Here is a 17,768-nt window from a genome sequence, read left to right as displayed (position 1 = left end):
TACGCATGTTCGAACGATTGTATTCTCTATCGTGGTGAGGAGTATGAGAACCTAGAAGCATGCCCGGTCTGTAATGCACTACGATACAAGATTAGAAGAGACGATCCAGGTGATATTGATGGACAACCTTCGAGGAAGAGAATTCCTGCTAAGGTGATGTGGTATTTCCCTATAATACCATGGCTCAGACGTTTGTTCAGGAACAAAGAGCATGCAAGATTGATGTGATGGCACGCAGAAGAACGTCAACAGTACGGGATGCTGAGACACCCCGCCTGTTGGTATTTCTTAACGACATTACTAGAAATATAATTCCTAGCAATGGCGCAGAAATACTCCTGGTATATTATGGTTACAGAGTTCATCCGCAAGCGCATGGATATACCATTGTAGCATTTCACCCGAGAGTATTCCAAGGGTATCGTATTTATTTTATCCCGTGGGAAGATCATGTAGAGAGAACTCAACTAATAATTTATATATTACTTGTGATAATCATATTCTAAGCAGGGGTTAAGATAATCCAAGGGTAGAGTGACACACAAGCATTAACAACTCATTCTCATAAGAAATCATCTAAGCAAAGCGGAAAGAAAAGAGGAAGGAAATCTATTCCTATACTTCTAATATACATAGTGTACATACATTCTAGTTAACTGATATACTAGCTAATACCCTCTATCCGATGCCCTCCTGGTACTTCGAGAAGCCACGCCTGACTGCCGAGTTCCTTACGACAGCCCGTCATGACCATACAACCAGGGCTAAATACGGAGGAATACCCTCCCCAGGAAATTAACTTAGGATTATATACCGGCGCGGAGGAATACCCGTACTGAGCTGTCACCATCAGCGGCCCACCTCTCATCCGCAATATATAACCCCAAATAATGATATCCCGTAATCTAGACACCACGCCTAAACTACCAGATACTACTCTAATATCATCGTCCTGACATAGAGTAATTGCATATGCAAACATTATACCCGCACCAAAGCATCTCCCAAATAAGCTAGCCGTATATTCAGTATAACATGAACATAATGTAAAGTAGGTACTCATATACTCGGAAAGTATTTCAATACCATAAATGTATATAGAAGAGTATTCTAATAAAAGTACAAAGCTTACAAAAGAGGAAAGGAAAGCTGCTAGAGCCATACCCGAACTCTTCCGAAGACTTCCGGACGCCTGATTTCTACTCGATTCCTATTCCACAAGCTAGATACTATTAAACTAAGCTTGAGAGAAATGAGAGAGCTATTGCTTGAGGTGTGTGTTGAAGTGAAGAGAGTGAAGTCCTTATATAGGCTGCCAATGACGGTTGTGGCGGTTGGAATGGTCAGAATTGCCCTCCAACCGTCATTGGGGAGTGATCCACGCCGTCCAGCCAAAACCTGGATCCAACGGCGCTAGGGGAGGTTCGGCCGAACCTCCTGGTTTGGCCGAACCAAGGGCCGGCCCATCCTAGCCTAAAATCGGTAAGTGGCCTCCTGAACTTCTCCACTCCGCAGACTTGTGAATTTTGGCCCAATTCATCGTGTCAATTCTGAGTTCTTGGCCTATTCATACATAAGTCTGGTTCTCGACATCGTCCGATTGATTTATCGTCTGTGTTGATTTCGATTCTCCTCCACTTTAGTGTTATTCTCTACAAAAGATTAGTATACCTAATACTAGTGGAATATTATTATTCTAACATGTTTATGCATTGCAAGCATCATTAGTTCTCCTCTATTTTAGTAATATTGATGGTCAAAACTGATCGATAACGACCGTCAACACCGTCGATGGGCCGCAGTGGCGAAACATTGATAGAAAGTTTAAAGACTTTGGAAAGGATCCACGAAACGTAAGGTTCGGTTTAAGTACGGATGGCATGAATCCATTTGGAGAGATGAGAAGCGGCCATAGCACTTGGCCTGTTACGATGTGTATCTACAACCTCCCCCCTGGCTATGCATGAAGAGGAAGTATATCATGATGCCGATTATTATTCAAGGCCCAAAGCAACCTGGTAACGACATTGATGTATACCTAAGACCATTGGTCGAAGATCTCAAACTGCTGTGGAAGAAAGAAGGCGTCCCTGTGTGGGATGAGGACAAACAGGTGGAATTTAACCTACGAGTGTTGCTGCTCGTAACCATCAATGATTGGCCTGCCCTTAGCAACCTATCCGGACAGTCAAATAAGGGGTACAAGGCTTGCACCCACTGTTTGGATGAAACTGAAAGTACGTATTTGAAACATTGTAAAAAAGTTGTGTACATGGGGCATCGTCGATTTCTCGTTGCGACCCGCCTTGTCCGGAAGAAAGGCAAGCATTTCGAACAGAAGACGGACCACCATTAGAAGCCTATATTTCGAAATGGTAAAACCGTGTTCAAAATGGTGAAAGATCTGAAAGTAGTGTTTGGAAAGGGACCTGGCAGCCAACCCATAGCCAATGAAGATGGTCACGCAGCGATGTGGAAGAAAAAGTCTTTTTTCTGGGAGTTACCCTATTGGGAAGTCTTGGCCGTCCAGCACGCAATCGACGTGATGCACCTCACTAAGAACCTCTACGTCAACTTGCTGGGCTTCCTAGGTGTATACGGGAAGTCGAAAGATACACATGAAGCACGCAATGATCTAAAAGATACGAACCAACGCGAGGACCTCCACCCGGAACCAAAGGAGAAAGGAAGCCTGTACTTGAGCCCAGCCAGCTACACTCTTAGCAAGGCAAAGAAGGAAAGTATGTTTGAATGCTTGGAGAGCATCAAGGTACCGTCTGGGTACTCCTCTGATATAAAGAGAATAATAAGCACGAAGGATAAGAAGTTCACAAACCTAAAGTCTCATTACTGTCGCGTGTTGATGACACAGCCGCTTCCTGTTATAATTAGAGGTATTCTCCCTGACAATGTTCGGGCAACAATAACAAAGCTATGTGCTTTCATGAACGCAATTTCACAGAAGATCATCGATCCAGAAAGATTAGAAGCCCTTCAAAATGATGTGGTGCAATGCCTTGTCAGCTTTGATTTGATCTTTCCACCTTCCTTCTTCAACATAATGGCGCATGTTCTAAGTCACCTTGTGAAAGAGATCAGTATTCTCGGGCTTTTATACCTGCACAACATGTTTCCTTTCGAGAGGTACATGGGCGTTCTAAAGAAGTACGTTCGTAACCGTTCTCATCCGAAAGCAAGCATAGCCAAGGGTATGGAACAGAGGAGGTCATCGAGTTTTGCTTAGAATTTATTGAAGACCTTCGTCCAATCGGGGTGGCCGAATCACGGCATGAAGGGAGGCTACGGGGAAAGGGGACTCTTGGAAAGAAAGCAATTATGACTGTAGACAACGAATTATTCCGTAAAGCACATTTCACGGCTTTGCAACAATCTTCTTTGGTTGCTCCTTACATCGAGGAGCACATGGCGATTGTAAGGAGCAAAAACATCGGTAACTCCGATGGCTGGATGACATGACGTCACATTGATACTTTCCCCGCTTGGCTACGACAACATCTCATGGGTAAAACAACGATTAACCAACAGCTAGCCTTCTTGGCGAGGGGACCATCTGGGTCAATCACGACATGGCAAGGATATGAGATCAATGGGTATACATTTTACACAAGAGCCCAAGACAGCAAGAGCATGAACCAGAATAGTGTTGTTCGTATCGATGCCATTAGACATGTTCGCCCAACCAGCACGTATTATGGTGCCATCGACGACATATGGTAACTTCATTATGGACCTCTGAAGGTCCCTCTAGTCCGGTGCCAATGGGTTAGGCTGAGTGGTGGAGGTGTTATGATCGATGACAGTGGGATGACAACGGTTGACCTTGCCAAGGTTGGATACTCGGACGAACCATTCGTCCTAGCCAATGATGTAACGCAAGTTTTCTACGTGAAGGACATGGCTAGCAAAGCAGAGAAGGGGAAAGGGCCCGACGAGCCTAAGCACCACGTTGTTCTCCTTGGCAAAAGGAAAATCGTCGGAGTCGAGGATAAGACTGACGAAAATTACGATCAGTTTGACGGGCAACCTCCGTTCACGGTGACAGTTGACCCGAGCATCCTCCTATCAAATGAAGACACCCCTTACTCACGAGCTGATCATACGGAGGGAACACTAGTAAGGAGAAAGTACGTGAGGAAAACGGATGTATTGTCGTAAACTGTTGTATGGATGACGTAATTTTTTTTGAAAATGTATTGAAGATCCATCTCTTTCTATCGTTGTATGGGGATACATGATTATTCGAATTTAAAACAATTTTAAATCGGCGATATGGTAATTATATATGCTTATTACAATTTAAACCAATTTTAAATCGGTGATATGGTAATTACATATGATTATTAGAATTTAAACCAATTTTAAATTGGTGATATGGTAATTATATATGATTATTACAATTTAAACCAATTTTAAATCGGTGATATGGTAATTACTTATGATTATTCGAATTTAAACCAATTTTAAATTGGCGATATGGTAATTACATATGATTATTCAAATTTAAACCAATTTTAAATCGGCGATATGGTAATTACATATGATTATTCAAATTTAAACCAATTTTAAATCGGCGATATGGTAATTATATATGATTATTAGAATTATATATGATAAATGTTTTGACTTTCATAAAAATTATGTTTTTGACAATTTAATTTATAGCTCCGGATTTAAACCCTAATCGGGACTAAAGTTATTTTGGAAAGAGCGGGAACTAATCTTTAGTCCCGGTTGGTATTATAAACCGGGACTAAAGATATCTTTTGTCCCGGTTGGATAGCACAACCGGGACTAAAGATCTCATCTTTTATCCTGGTTGGTATACTAACCGGGACAAAAGATCTCTTTAGTCCCGATTTAGAACACCAACCGGGACAAAAGATCGATGGGAATAAATATCTAGCCGCGCGGATCCCCTTCTCCATCGCCAACACTTAGCCGAATTTCGTCGCTCATCATCTTCATCGTCTCGATGCCATCGACCTAGCTAGGGCATCGCCCGGCGCGCGTCTCCACGCCGCCGTCACCGCCTCCACCATGCTCTCTCAGAACGCCACCGCCGCCGCCGCCGACGCCGCCGGCCGCATTTGACTCAGTGAGGCACCGCCGCGCCCTATCGGCTGGGGATCCCCCGGCCCAAATCCCCCACCGGCCTCCTCTCTCCGATCTCTCTTTCCTCTCCCATGCATGTTTTCCTATGATGGATGTACGTCGTCGTTGTACGTCTCCGCCACCGCCCCCATCGCCGGCCATCGCACGCCACGCGTGTGCCACAGCCTACCGTGCGCGCACCGCCGGTTCCTCCTTGGCGCTGCCGCCGCCGCCGGTTCCTCCACGTCGCCGCCGGCCACCAGCCGCCGCCGATTCGTCGCCCTGGGCCACCGCGCGGCTGCTGCTGTGCTCGCCGGCCCGCCCTGCGCCGCCACGCCGATGCCATCGCTGCCACTGCTGGGCCATGCCGCCGCCACGCCGATGCCGCCAACCGGCCACGCCGTTCGTCGGTAGAACGAACGCTAGAACGAACGATGAACCCTAGAACGAACGCTAGAACGAACGACGAACCATAGAACGAGTACGTTAACGAGAATGACTACGTGAACGACAAACCGTAGAATGAGTACGTAAACGTTAACGAGAACGATAGCAATAGAACGAACGATATGCCCAGAACGAGAACGGGAGTGAGCGACAAACCGTAGAACGAGAACGAGAACGATAGAACGAGAATGATAGAGCGAACGAACGAACTATACAACGAGAACGATAGCGATAGAACGAACGAGAATTTTTGTGTTCCATGCATGTACTAACGTGACCGATAGTACATATTTTAACTAATAATTTTTGTGTTCCATTTCAGAACATCCGTGGTCCAGCATTGACCGCCACCGCCGTCAATCAAGCTTAAGTGGTCCAATAAGGCTTTGAAAGAAAAAAAAAAGTAAGGCAAGTTCACGTATGCCTGATTTAAAGTAGTTTTCGCTTGTCATAATCATGTATAGTTAACATATGCCAGATTTGTAATAGTTTTCGCCTATGATAATTAACCATCTTTAATAATCATGTGTAATTAGTATATGCCAGATTTATAATAGTTTTCGCCTATGATAATTAACCATCTTTAATAATCATGTGTAATACAGATATAAAATAATTAATATATTTGAATAATCATTGAAATTGCACTTAGAAATTTTAAATTGTTTATAAATAACATATGACGGTACAAAATTTAGTAACACTTGTAATTCAAAATATATGCCTGATTTAAAATAGTCTTGACTTGTGATAAACATGTGTAATTAGCATATGACAGATTTGTAGTAGTTTATGCCTATGATAATTAACCATCTTTAATAATCATGTGTAATATAGATATAAAATAATTAATACATTTGAATAATCATTGAAATTGCACTTAGAAATTTTAAATTGTTTTTAAATGCCCAATTTATAATAGTCTTGACTTGTGATAATCATGTATAGTTAGCATATGCGTGATTTAAACTAGTTTTCTCCTATGATAACCACATGCAATAATAATGTGTAATATAAATATAATTAAAATCATTAATACATTTGAATAATCATTGAAATTGCGCATAGAAAATTTAAATTGTTTATCAATAAATTTAGTACACTTGTAATTTAAAATATATAAAATTGTCATCTCATTGTAATAATTCGCTTGTATGACATACGAACAGATGGCTGATCGCGATGATGACGAAATCATCTACGAGACGATACGTGAGGGCAGCAGCCAATACTGGCATGATGATGAGGGGATCGAGGATCCCAACCGGTACCTAAATGCGGAGGGCAACGAGGAGGTCAACAAGGAGGTCAACGTGGAGGGCAACGAGGAGGAGGCCTCTGGTAGCCAAAGCTAACCTTCCAGTGTGGAGAAGAGGGCACGCGGTCAGCGTGGTCCCGCGAGGAAGATTGAGGGTCGGCATGTCATTACTGGGGTGGGAGAAGACGGCCGACCAATTGCATCGGCCGATGCAGCCCGCAACTATGTGCATCACAGCGGCTGGGTTGTTAGGGATAACGTCCCCATCAACATAGTCAACTAGCGTAGAAGAAGAGAACGCGGGGATGACGAACTCCCGTTCCTCCCAGATGCGCAGAAGGATATGCTCTGGACAACAATGCTAGAGACTTCCACGATACCAGAGGAACATTAGGCAAAAGTGCGGGAATGGACACTCAAGAGAATGGCCGAACAGCTCTAGGACTTCAAGGAAGACCTTTACAAGAAATACATACTGAAGGGCCTGACTCCTAACTTTGATAATTTCCCCAAGCTCAGGGATCATTGGGATGAATTTGTAGCTTACAAGACAGGGGCGGTAGGGCAGGCAAAGATGGCGAAGAATAAAGCCAACGCCGCTAAGAAGAAGTACCATCACCACCTAGGGTCAGGCGGATATAGCACGGCTATGCCAAAGTGGGAGGAGATGGAAGCGGGCTTGATGGAGAGAGGTATCGTTCCGGCTAGTTCGCGTTCCGGCCACGGCGAACTGGCCGGATCGATCAAAGAACGGGTACTATGCTCATGGTGGAACGTTGAACCCCGTTGATGGATCGTTGATATTCGGCGATGAGATACATGAACCAGCCAGTCGACTACTTGACGCAGTGAAAGCATCTTCAGAGGACACGTTCTGGCCGGACAGAGAAAAGGACAAGCTTATGCTTGCACTACAGAATCTGGAGCATCCAGGACGAACGTGAGGAAAAGGCCTTGTCCCTTGGAAACTAGGATTCAAGGAGGACAGCCACACGTACAGGAGTTGGATCAGGAGCAAGAGAGACACGGAGGCAAAGATCATAGGCCTGGAATACAGGGTTTCGTTGTACAAGGATAGGATGGAAGAGGAGGTGGCAAGGAAGGTGGACGAACGACTGGCCGCACATCGGAACCAGGAGGCGCCTGTAATGGTCAGTCCCTCAGGAAATCGCAGCAGTTGCGCCTCTACGGGACAGGTTCGATCGCAGAGCATCGCAGCAGTGCTAGCTCAGGAAGAAACCACCTATCCTGTTGATGGAATCAAGCATCGGACATCGTGCGAGCTGCATATTCCCTTCAGGTACTTGACCATCAAGGTTTGCTCTTGTACCTGTATATAATCCATATGTCGTTGCACACATAGTTTGATTACTAATTTATAACCTCTACTGTCGTCAAGGTGGCGTTGGGCATGGCCATCCCAACGGATGCGACAGGGACATACCATTGAAGGCCGATTCCACCTGGGTACTCCAAGGTCAAAATCAAGCAAGTGGAAGCCACCTACGAGGATCTCGAGTTGGAGATACCTGGAGGTGATGGGGAGACGAAACTAGGAGACACAAGCCATGCCATCATACTATGGTGCAAGCGCTACATCGTGTTTCCCGATGCTCGATCCCCTCCTCCTGCACCATCGCCTCCGGCTCCTCCACCTCCTCCATCTCCTCCGGCTCCTCCGCCTCCTCCGTCTCCGCCTGCACCGTCTACGCGTGCTCCTTCGCCACCTCCTCCGCCTGCACCCTCCAAGACTCACCAAGCTGCACCACCTCCTCCGCAGGCACCTTCCAAGAGTCGGCAAGCAGCACCACCTCCTCATGCAAAGTCAAGGTCCCGCCAACCTCCTCCTGCAAAGACGACAAGGCCGACAAAGAAGGCCAAAGTTGAACCACGGCTGACTCCCTATACGAAGCCATACTTGTGCACTGACGAGGAGGTTGACGCCGCGGTGAAAGAGGACGTGAGGAAGCACTTCAAGCCTCGGAGTCCTGAAAAGAAGATTCCTATAGACCCGAAGACCAAGAAGTTCTTCCAAGGCATCAGCGCACCTGCAAAGGAGAAAATAGGACTAACGGACTATGAGCAAACCGTGAAGAAGGCTCATGACAAGTCCAAAAGACAACCCAAAGAAGTCCCACATCATGGAGATCAACCACAACCCGAGCTTGATCTCGGAGACACGTCTCTTACACCGGAACAACGACAAATAAAAGTATTTCTGAAAGAAATTGGACTATCCTTGAAGCAATTGATGGCGAGAAACGATGGAGACATCCCAGTGGCCGAAGTTAAATACCAATTCAAGCTGGGTGAACCGCTTGTGAAGCCTGACCAGCTGCAGACTCTCTCCACACAGTTAAACAAGTTCCATGAGTGGTATATGCAAGAATCAGCTAAAGGTAGAACGATGTTCGGAGCAAAGGTTAAAAACGCTGATTTCTTCCTCGGAGATGATGTTGTATGGATCCGCTTCAAAGAAATCTTCGATGTTTACAATCTTGACGCCCTCGACGTTTCTATACTCAGCACATGGGTTTTGTAAGTAGTTAAAATTATTCTGTTCGTACTTAATTAGCTCCTTGTGAGTCCATGATGAAATTAATTAAATTACTGATCATTCTTGTTGTAGAATGGAGATTCAAAAGACCTGTAGGGAGGGTACTTTCGATACTGGGTTCATAAACCCCAGCAAGATTAACACGAGGATGCTAACATACTTCGAGCGAGACACAGTGGAAAATCTTGTCCACTTCCTGGTGCAGCAGAGTACAAAGATGTTCATACTTCTTCCGTACAACACGTCATGAGTTTCTACCTGCCTTCCGTACAAATTAATTTACATCTCGTCTACATGTCTTCCGGAAGACGTTCATACTTCTACTGTGCTACAAATATACAGTTTAATATACATACATACATACATACATACATACATACATACATACATACATACATACACACACATATATATACATATATATATATACATACATATATATATATATATACATATACATACACACACACACATATATATATATACATATACATATATATATACATATATATATATATATATATTTATATATATATGGCACCTTAAGGTGCTACGTATTAAACGGCACCTGACACAGTGACCAGACCCACTCACTGAGCACCCTCCCCCACCCCCCACCAGACTCCACCCACGTTGATTATGTTAGTCAATTTGTGACTAATACGCGTCCGCCTGACTGCCAACTATATATGTCGACAATTTTCAATAGTAATTTATTAACTAACACTTCACGTTAGCACATACAGAGTTAAGTTTTAGCATATGGAGTATTTTTTTAACTCAGTTTAACATTTTTAAACAGTTTTCCCAACCAAAGTATGTTTTCTTTTCAATATGCATGAGACAGCATTCTTTTGTACTATATTTTTTGTTAACTTACTGAGTTATGTTTTAACTCAAGTTAGCATAACTATCCCCTGACTATTACACGTCACAGATTTTACATTTTCTAATTTGTTTATGTCATCAAAAATATTTTTTTCTTATTAGTGTTCTCAATATCCTTTATAAAAATAATTGTTTTTCATATTCTATTCTCAATATCCAAAAAATAAATGTTTGGGGAACCAACTTCTTTTTCCCATGTTGAATAGGTCAGTTATTTTTTAACTGCCATTGAGATAGCCCATGTGTATTGTACTCCAACTTGTTTTAGCACATTGAGTTATTTTTTAACTCGGCACGCAATGATTTGATAATTACGAGCCGTTTTTTTTGTCAGTTACAGTGTATATACAGTAGTGATTCTTCAGGGCCTAGTCATTTTAAACAGTCATAGTTATCATCTTCCCCACATTTTCCGGTTAGGCTTTTTTCCTCCGGCAACAGCGATGATTTCTCTCTATTTATATATATCTTTTATGACATCTTTACAACCGTACTTTTTTTTCTCTCCACCAAATTGTCCGTATTTTCTGGATCGGGGATCTCCTCCATCCACCGCCTGTCAACGATCTGGCGACAGGAAAGGGCGTCGGATCCATCGCCGGTGATGGGAGTAGGTGTGGGGGAAGTGGTGCAAGTGCTCGGCCCTCTCCATCGCTGCCATGCCCCGGCGCCATCAGCAGCCTCCTGCTCCGATGCAAGCGGGGAAAGGGGGCGGCGTTGGGATCTGGTGTCTCTTGCCTCCACCGCACATGATCGTCGACAGCCAGTGACAGTGGCAGAGGAGCGTCCAGGGTCATGGCCATCACCTACGAGCAGCTAGCAGCGTCCATGAAAGGTGCAGCCGACCAGCCATGCAGCTCAGAGCTGGAGGCCGGCAAGGTCGATCATCTCTACAACTGCCGACCAGGAGCCAGGATCCAGGGAGGATGAGGTGGCTGGTGGTAGGATCGATGGAGGAGATTTACGACCCCCGGTGTAGTATTTTTTTTTAATATTGTTCCCTATTTTTCGCACAACAACCATCCATCATTACATCTCTCTAATTTTTTCCCCATATTTTTTGGATTGGGAGCATCTCTGGCCACTGGCGAGAGGAGCAGGAGGGCGCGAGATCGGCGCTGCGGTGGCCCGGGAGGAGACGGCATGCCGGCGGCTGGCTTCAGGACCGTGGAGGCAACCACAGGGACGGGGGTTCCATCCGGTGCACACCTCCTGGTTGTCCTCCTCTTCGACCACCGTAGGATGGATCTCTGCACCGAGCGTCTTGAGGTAGCTGGGCCAGAGAATGCGGTGGAGGAGTGGCGGCAAAGGCGGCCAGCGCAGCTGCGGGGGTCGACCAAGCTCCATGTCGTCAGGTCCTGCTTGGGAGGGGAAGGGGACGCAACCCAATCCGATGAAATCGGTGCCGGTGAACGTCAGGGGAGCACGCGCTGACAAAGTCCACCTCAGTCATCTCCGCCGGCGGGAGCAGCTGAGACTAGGACGACGAAACCACAGCCGCTGCCTGCTGGTTCCTTTTCTTGATCTGGATGCCGCCGACAGTCACCCATGTGGCCATGTCTTCTCTTCTTTTTTTTTTTCTTTTCTACCGTGTGAACACATGTGATTATCAGTGGAGCAAAAAGTAGTACTGCTACTACAATGATTCATTAGCATCTATATAAATGTGGACAATGCTAGAAAGTTTTTTTACCATGAATCGATTATTACCAAGCTGAATCACAGCTCAATCGAGTAGTCTACCTGTTGTAAAAAAGTCAACATCCCATTTTTTTCTTTCAACTCGAACGGCTGCATGACTTATTAAATGGTGTTTGTGTATGCCATGTGAAAATGTTAATAATGTTGTTGGGCAAATTAAATTTATTTTTATAACTAAGTTAAAGAATACCTATTAGTAAAATAATTACTACAATGGACTATACTACTAATAAGAGTGAGTGGAAATATTGCCACCATATGAAATACGGGAGAGAAACCATGTTTCAGTGCCAACAGTTAATTTTTTACTGAACGAGTGACATGTGATCCTGCACCGGTGACGGCGGGTGCGGCTGTGATGGGCAACCGCGGGCAGGAGGCGCAGCGGCTCCATCTCCACCGCCGAGCCGCGGCAGGCGCAGCATCGGCGGATCCAGCACGGAATGGCGACTACGAGCGGGAGGCGAGGAGGTGGCGCATCCGGCCGCTATCCGGCGCGGATGCGGGCGGCGCGACAGCGGATCTGGCGCAGATATTGCACGGGTGACAGGAGGCATGGCTGTGATGGGTGACTGCGGGCGAGAGGCAAGGCAGCGGCGGATCCTGCCGCCGCGCCACCCTACACGCACGGCGGCGAGCTCGGACTCCCATGGCCATAGAGGAGTAGTGGTGGCCACCTCCACGACGTGCCGCCGTCGATGTCTGGAGCTAGCACCAACAAAATTTTTACTCGACATATACATTCTCACAATCCATAAGCTTAAGTTGAAATTTAACCAGACATAAGTTTCGGATGAAAAAATTTTAAACCTGTCAAATTTGTTTTTCAGAACCTTTCACAGTTAAAATTTTACCAATTTCACTAGACATAAGCAACATATATTGACGAGATAAAACATATATTGATGTTCATAGGTTCTTGAGTAATTAATTTTAAGTAATTCTTTTACTGGGCAACGGAGGAGAGAGGTCCGAGATGTGTTTTTTATGGCAAGCAATTTTTTTTACTCATCATAGAGATCACAATTCGAAAGATTTGTATGTTAAGTAATTTTTTTACTGGGTAATAGACGAGAGGGATAGATAGAGAGATCAGATGGTCGTAATTTTGATACTGAAAATTGTGCAACTGCAGTAAATTAACTTTTAACTGATCGTGGGAACCAAGACAACGAGAACTTATCCCAACGTAATTCTCATCCAATCTTACGAGTCACGGATTAGTATATTTCAAGTAAACGTTCGAGTGAGCAATTTGAGTTATTATTTAACTCCGAGTTAACTTTTTAACCAAGCTTAACGATGAGGATTAGTCAGAGGGTGCAGGGGTGCCGTAATTTTTGGGTGGGATTTTCTAGCTGTGTGTCGCGCCACGTTGTTCCATGGCGCGCAGCGCTGTGTGTGACGCTATGTGTGTGTATATATATGTATATGTATATGTATATGTATATGTATATATATGTATATATATGTATATGTATATGTATATATATATATATATATATGTATATTTGTATAGGGCAGCGCTAAACCGCACTCAGGGTACGTAATAACTAAAATGCTCCCCTCACAACCTCCCCCCATCCCCACCCCCACCCCCCACACCACCCCAACCTCCACCCCCACCCCCCACCATCACTCCCACCCAGGAAACCACCTTTCCCTCTCCTCCTCCATCCCCAACCGCCCCCCACTGGCACCCCAGTCCGTACAAATGATTTACTTTCAGTCGATTTTCCACGTCCTTTTCTTAGTAAATGATTTACTTTCAGTTGATTTCTCCTTTCAGTAAATGTATTACTCTACTGATTTACTCTAAGTTGATTTCTTCTTTCAATAGATGTATTACTCTCTGTTGATTTCTTTTAACCTTTCTCTCTCCTCCTCCATCTCCAACCGCCCCCCCACTGGCACCCTAGTCCCCACCTCCAAATTTTTCTTCCCACATCCTTCTGTTAGTAAATGATTTACTTTCAGTCGATTTCCCACGTCCTTTTCTTAGTAAATGATTTACTTTCAGTCGATTTCCCACGTCCTTTTCTTAGTAAATGATTTACTTTCAGTCGATTTCCCACGTCCTTTTCTTAGTAAATGATTTAGTTTCAGTCGATTTCCCACGTCCTTTTCTTAGTAAATGATTTACTTTCAGTTCATTTCTTCTTCTTTCAATAGATGTATTACTCTCTGTTGATTTCTTCTTTCAGTAAATGTATTACTCTTAGGTAGTTCTCCGCCCTTATCTCATTCCTGATTTTTGTATACACGTCCTTCTCTCGATAAATCATTTACTGTCCGTTGATTTATTTTATTAGTAATTTAATTTACTAACGCAATGGCCATCTTTTGATGTTATTTCTTCGATTAGAGGCAAAATCCCAATCCTTTCAGTTCTTCCAAACATTGGTCGAATTCTTAATGCAAACAGGCTCAGAATTGCATAAAGGACACAAATATATACATAACAACAACAAGTGGTGTTTGCCGGCGATGGCTGCTGCCGCAAGCTCCGGACGGCACGCCGCCGCACCTCCAACGCTGGCAACCAACCCAAAAGGGGTGGACAGCGACGGGTGTAGGGAGGCTATGGCGCCTGCGCTGCATGGACGGAGGAGGTGGCGTCACTGATGTGGGCGGAGCCGGTGGGGCGCGGCGATGTGGACGGAGCCGGTGGTGGACGACCACCGCTGATGACCCGCCGCCGGATTCGGGTGGAGGAGGTGGCGGCGTCGATGTGGACGGAGCTGGTGGAGGTCTGGAGGAGGACCGCTGTATCTTCTATGAGTAATGAGTTGCACGCATCAGTCCAAACCAACGACATGCAAGCAAGCTCATATATCTCAAATTTTGTATCTAAGCTTGCGAGGTTTATTTGATGTTGCTCCTATGTGTACCTCTGATTTTGATTTTGAAGTGTGTACCTCACATATCTCAGATTTGTTTTACAAGCTTTCCATACATCACAAATTTTATACAACGGTGTATCAAAATATATCTCAAACTCAAAAATATCTCAGCTTTTGTACATGGCCGCATCAAAATATCCCAAGCATGTCAATAAAAGGACAAGAACAACTACTATAAGTTACAAGGCATTTCAGTAAAACTCAAAACTTTCAGTCCGAAGAAGTTTCTGTAAAAATATTCAGACAACTACTCTGCTCAACAGGACCATATGCAGTTCAGAAAAAAAAAATCAATACAGGAGCACTGATGAACCAGAAAAAATTACGAAACTGTTATTCAAATATTCAATGCACCTTTTCAAAACTGTTATTCAATTCACCTTTTCATTAAGTTCAGAAAACTGCTATCTACAAACAAAAAAACTCATTCAGAGCTTTCCAATCGAACAAGATTCAGAACTCAACTGTTCTATTCACAAGAATCTACTCCAATTGCTCTGTTCAACCAGAGAATCACAGAACGTGAACTTAATCCAATAGAGAAATCCCCGTGAACTTAATCCAACAGAGAAATCCCCTTTATCTGCTCTGTTCATCCATCAAGGCAACAATTTCAAAAGAACTAAATCTAAAGCAGAAAATGCTTATAGGAGAACTCAACGTTGAAAGAAACTGCAAATGCAAATGCAAACACTGTACTTCTTGAGAAGAAATTCCTGCTTTTCGAAACCAAGGAGCTCTAGTCCTCACAATCATTTGGTACGTTTGCTTCCTCCGATGGGATCTGCAGCACAGCCGCCGAAGCTGAGCACCACCGCACAACAGAGCAGTTCGGCCATGCGCCAGGAGGCAGCCTAGGCTTCGCCGATGCCTGTGCTACCCTGCTGCCCCCGACGACGCTGCAGCCCCCATCGCCATCTCCCCCACACACAACGGATCTGATGAAGGAAGAGGAAGTCTTTAGATCGTCAACCTGTATATCACCTCAGCCTGCGCCACATGCACAAGGTCAATGGAGGCAGCTGGCGGAAAAGAGAACCCGGCGGCGCCTCCGCACCTGTATCTGCCATCGCTTGTATAGCTCCATCTGTGCCTCGGCTCGGGGTCGAGGGGGTGGCGCGGTGGAGGGAAGCATAGGGCTACTGGATTTGGCCGCACCGTCGCCTGCCGCGGCCTCGTCGCCCGCAGCCGCCCCGTCGCTCGCCACCGAGCCCGTCGCCCGCAGCCGCCCCGTGGCCCGCCACCGAGCCCGTCACCCACTGCCCCGCTGTTCGTAGTTGCCGGAACCGCCGCCGCGCCGTCGCCTGCCGCCCTTGTCGACCGCCGCTGCCGTCACCGGTCGCTGCAACCGCATCTCTCAGATCCGAAAAAATGGGATGGTGACGTGGTTGGTTACGGCATGTGAGTGCAACACAAGGTATATATATACTGATATCACGTACGGACTAGTAAACAATTTACTCGGAGGAGGGGGCGTAGGGAGGGGTGCCGTAGGAGGGTGGGGGTGGGGTAGGTTGTGAGGGAGAGCATTTTAGTTATTACGCACCTTATGTGTGGTATAATATGGGGCACCCATATGGGGCACCATGGTATCGAATACATAAATTTACTCAAAATTTTTAAAAATTTTTAAATTGTGAGTATATACCTAGTTATAAGAATTCGATTCATACCTATACCTATCAACAAAACAACTCAAATTTAACTTTATTTCATAATCCATGATTACATATCTAACTAATTATATATTTGGATGCTATATACCTAGAATCAAAATCAAACAAAAACAAGTTCAAATTAAGTTCAAACTTACTTTGAACTAGTTAGTAAAATAGTTGATGTTAATACCTAAACATTTAAAAAGTTTCATACTCATTTGAATTAGGCATATACCCAAATTCAACCGCACCAAACAAATTTAATATATATATATATATATATATATATATATATATATATATATATATATATATATATATATATATATATATATATGCACTTAAGTAAAATTAATGTCTACGTACATAATTAAATATTTACATATATTGCAATAGTTCATTCAGTACGTACACATTAATTAAAGAAAATGAATGCTAGCTAGCTAGCTACATATCGTCAACGTAGCTTCATCGGAGGATGTACCGACGGTATGAATTGTGCCTCCGTTGTAGTAGAACTCACCCGTCGGATCAAGAACCTGGTTGTTGATAAATCCCATCAGTTGTTCTTGAACAGCCCTGATATAAACCTCGTGGGGGAGATCTTCCTTCATTCTAATAACCTATCATTTGAAACAAATTAAAGTAGAAATAAATATATGAAATAAACAAGAAATCGATATGTAAGTAATGTATATTAATATGGTTTTTACTTACATTCAGCTCCCGATCAATGCTGATTTGTTTTGCTAGGGTGTGGGTGTATTCGCAGACTTAGAATCCGCACATGTTATTCCCCTAGGATTGTTTGCACACTAAAGAAGAAAACGATGAGAGATTTGATATTCATATATATTTGAAAGCATATTAAACTAGTTATTCAATGTAATCTTAGAGCATGTACTCACTGGAAATTTGAACCTCCGGCCAAGTTTTTCGTTCCAAGTCCCAGGGACCAATGTACGGAACCTTGCCCATGCCCTATATATATATATATAGAGGAGAACTAGTGATCCTTGCAATGCATATATTTGTTATAATAATAATATTTCACTAGTATTAAGTATACTAACCTTTTGTAGAGAATGACCATAAAATGGAGGAGAATCGACATCAGCACAGAAGATAGATCAATCGAACGATGTCGAGAACCAAACTTATGTATGAATGGGCCAAGAACTCAGAATTGACACGACAAACTGAGCCAAAATTCACAGGTCTGTGAAGAGAAGCAACAGAGGAGC

Source organism: Oryza glaberrima, chromosome 9 (genome assembly GCF_000147395.1).
Source record: "Oryza glaberrima chromosome 9, OglaRS2, whole genome shotgun sequence".
In the NCBI taxonomy this organism is placed as follows: Eukaryota; Viridiplantae; Streptophyta; class Magnoliopsida; order Poales; family Poaceae; genus Oryza; species Oryza glaberrima.
This window is presented reverse-complemented; position numbering follows the sequence as displayed.